Here is a 4,322-nt window from a genome sequence, read left to right on the forward strand (position 1 = left end):
CCATTCAGATTTTAAACTTTTTGAATTGGAGACAAACTTTAGGTCAATTTTCCACTTTCAGTAACAAAACTAATTTTATCTCCTTTGTCCATTTGCTTTATGGATCTTTTTTAAGGAAAGAAAGCCTTCAAAAATCAGAGTAGTGGTTTGTATATTTGAACAACAGATTAATCTTTAAGACCAGTAAAGATGAGATTTCCATAAATAAAGCAAAATTCCATATTTAAGTCAGTTGTTGGTGAATGACAAAGAAAATATTAAAATATGGCCAGCTGCATTGGCTCATGTCAGTAATCCCAGCACTGTGGGAGGCCAAGGTGGGCAGATCGCTTGATCCCCGGAGTTTGATACCAACTTGGGCAACGTGGCAAAACCCCATGTCTGTAAAAAATACAAAAATTAGCTGGGTTTGGTGGCATGTGCCTGTGGTCCCAGCTACTTGGGAGGCTAAGGTGGGAGCATTGCTTCAGCCTAGGAGAGGGAGGTTGCAGTGAACCAAGATGGCACCACTGTATTCCAGCCTGGGTGACAGAATGAGGTTCTGTGTCGAATTAAAAAAAAAAGAAAAATAATATTAAAATATAATAATTTTTGTGGCCGGGCGCGGTGGCTCAAGCCTGTAATCCCAGCACTTTGGGAGGCCGAGACGGGCGGATCACGAGGTCAGGAGATCGAGACCATCCTGGCTAACACGGTGAAACCCCGTCTCTACTAAAAAATACAAAAAACTAGCCGGGCGAGGTGGCGGGTGCCTGTAGTCCCAGCTACTTGGGAGGCTGAGGCAGGAGAATGGCGCAAACCAGGGAGGCGGAGCTTGCAGTGAGCTGAGATCCGGCCACTGCACTCTGGTCTGGGGGACGGAGCGAGACTCCGCCTCAAAAAAAAAAAAAAAAAATTTCTGTATGTGTAGAACAGGACTTGTGTTGAAAAATAGGGAATTCAAAATGGAGATGTATGAATACCAAACACAAGTATTTGGATTTATTTTCTAGGTAGTGATGAGCTGTTTAGTTTGGGAAGGTCCTAGCATCAATGGCAACCATTTAGCACTTACCAAGTGTTTGTTATTTTGTTGGAGTATACAATTAGAGTACACAAGTTCTGTGTGTTACTTCCCTGTCCCATGCCCCACTTCTATCCCCTACTCCCACCTTAGGGAGAAAGGTAAGAAGATACCTAGTGCATAGTTTAGTTGAAAAGTGGTGAAAGGATGTTACAATGTAAAGGATTTGCTGGAGGTAAAACCCGAAGAGCTGAAACTGGAAAGGGAAGGGGTTGCCATAATTCACTGATGAGGATGAACTGTGGTTGTAGTTAAAAATGTAGGTCTAGCATTAGACATAGCTTTGTTTCTCACTGACTTATTTATAAATTATGTAATGTCTCTAAACCTCAGTTTCCTCATCTGTGAAGTAGAGATAATATCCCTATCGCTTAGGATTATTATAAAAATTAAATGAGATAATGCATGTATTGCATTTAGCACTGCTGGGTAAATGTTGCATAATAAATATTGGGTTGCATAATAAATACTAGGTGGGATGATGGCATAGCGATGAGTTTCTGAATTAGAGTAGTAGCTATTGAAAATCTGGGATTTGAGTAGATGAGAGTGAGGATAAAGCTGATGCTAAGATTTCTTGCCTGAATGATGGTAGAAAGACAAAAGTAGGGAAGTCTGGGAGCTTTTTTTTTCTTTTGAGACGGAGTCTTGCTCCTTCACCCAGGCTGGAGTGTAGTGGCGTGATCTTGGCTCACTGCAACCTTCGCCTCCCAGGTTCAAATGACTCTCCTGCCTCAGCCTTCCAAGTAGCTGGGACTACAGGTGCGTGTCACCACACCTGCTAAATTTTGTATTTTTAGTGAGAACACATTGTGGTCTCAGTGTGTTCAAGATCACATTGGCCAGGCTGGTCTCGAACTCTTGACCTCAGGGGATCTGCCTGTCTCTGCCTCCCAAAGTGCTGGGATTACAGGTGTGAGCCACAGAGCCTGGCCTCTAGGAGCTTCTTAATGAAGTCATGGACTGTATCATCTTCACATCTATAAGCCTACCAGAGTGTCTTGAAAGTGCAGTAGCTTAATAAATGATTGTTTACTAAATGAACAAAGGAGTTTAAAGTTGATGTTGTAGCGTTCAGATAGGCAGTGAGAGATGTGCTGATAGAACTTGAGAGAAAGTTCAGGCCTAGTGAGACCTAATTTGAGAAACAATGTTAGCTTTGAAAGAAAAGTGAAAGCACTAAGTTTACCCACCTTTTGAAATAGTATCAACATGTTATAGAAGTTTTAAGACTTAAGACATTATTATGTAACAATGTTTATAAAGTGAACAAAGGACATATTCTTTGTCACTGACTTCTTAGTTTCAAAATGTAGCAAGAATGAATAAACCAAGATACAAGTTGAACAAGGTGCAGGCTCATCCTGTAATCCCTCATTATGCACAGCAGATAAGTTCCTGAAGTTCCGTTGATCTTTTATGTGTGTCTCTTGTGTCATACATCATATTTTAAATATTTTTGTTAAGGTAATCTGTAGTTTTTTTTGTTTGTTTGTTTGTTTTTGAGACGGAGTCTTGCTCTGTCACCCGGGCTGGAGTGCAGTGGCCGGATCTCAGCTCACTGCAAGCTCCGCCTCCCGGGTTTACGCTATTCTCCTGCCTCAGCCTCCCGAGTAGCTGGGACTACAGGCGCCCGCCACCTCGCCCGGCTAGTTTTTTGTATTTTTTTTAGTAGAGACGGGTTTCACCGTGTTAGCCAGGATGGTCTCGATCTCCTGACCTCATGATCCGCCCGTCTCGGCCTCCCAAAGTGCTGGGATTACAGGCTTGAGCCACCGCACCCGGCCTAGAATAATTCATTTTAATTATCTTTTGTCTTCTTAATTTTTTGCTTTAATAAGACAATTACCATTACCAAGTTTAAGGAAACCTTGTCTTTGTCTTAGGTTCATAGAAAGTTTAACTGTTACTGGATCATGCTTCATGCTGAAAAAGAAGCTTAGTTTTTCACTGTTAACCAAGTAGAGCAAGCCCTGATAATATAATGAATGAACAAATGTAGCTTATTAATTCATTTAGTGCAAAAGCAGGTAATGGACTAAATTGAGGCATTATGAAAAAGCTTATTATATTGGTTCTGCCAATTTTATTTCCTACATCTTTCATATAAAGCTTTTTAAAGAGGGCAATGTCTAAATTGAGTCTTGATTTTAGAGCCAGGAGAAGAAATTAAGGAGGGTTGGGGATGGGGAGAACACGTAAAAATCCTCTAGACATAACCTCTGTGTGTGCAAAGGTATAGTGGCACGAGAACATATAGATTTTTGAGGAAATAATAAGTAATTCAGAAGACTGGATTTGGGGGTTTTATTGGGAATAGACAGGTAAGCAGGGCCTGGCCTCTATGTCATGTTAGTGAGTTTAGATTTTATTGTGAGAACAAGTGGAGAGCTATTGAATGATATTAAGCAAGAGAGGGATATGATTTGATCTGCAGTTCATTATAAGGCTGTCTGAAAGGTGTAGGGAGGTAGAATTTTTCTCACTCTGTCACCCAGGCTGGAGTGCAGTGGTATGATCTCGACTCACTGCAGCCTCTGCCTCCCAGATTCCAGTGATTCTCTTGCCTCAGTCTCCCAAGTAGCTGGAATTACAGGCATGCACCACTATGGCTGGCTAATTTTTGTGTTTTTGGTAGAGACGGGGTTTCACCATGTTGGCCAGGCTGGTCTTGAACTCCTGACCTCCTTATCTGCCCGCCTCCGCCTCTCAAAGTGCTGGGATTACAGGTGTGAGCCACCATGCCCAGCTCACTTTCCTTTAAGTATTAATTTTGTATATTGGATTCTTTTTAAAAAGCACATTTTTATTTTCTTTAGCTGAGTTGATGGCTTCCGGAGAACTGGCATAGCTGCAGAATATGAGTAGCGTCCCAAGAAGAGTGCTTTGCCTTTGGCACAAGGATCAGAATAAGGGTGAATTGCTATTACATAGAGTTTTTCGGTAAAAGTCACTGAAAAGTAAGTAACGTTTTTGTTTTGGATATATGTTTCAAAGAGCATGCAATCTGGCAGGAATTGACAGTTTTGTGTTTGTTTTGTAGTAATAGTTTTGTGCTTTGGCCGTGCTTTCGTTACTACAGAATGTTCTCTGGATTAAGGATGTTTTTCAAAGCAGTACCTAAAATGTGAGCACTTAAATAAATGTACAGGGCATAGAAACATTTTTGCCAGTATTATTGCTTGAGCTTTCAGGGAATGCTCAAAGTTGAACAGTAATTTTAATAATTGTGAAGATATTTAGAGAAAGAATCTCTGGA

The sequence above is a fragment of the Colobus angolensis genome, unplaced genomic scaffold (genome assembly GCF_000951035.1).
Source record: "Colobus angolensis palliatus isolate OR3802 unplaced genomic scaffold, Cang.pa_1.0 Scaffold95, whole genome shotgun sequence".
In the NCBI taxonomy this organism is placed as follows: Eukaryota; Metazoa; Chordata; class Mammalia; order Primates; family Cercopithecidae; genus Colobus; species Colobus angolensis.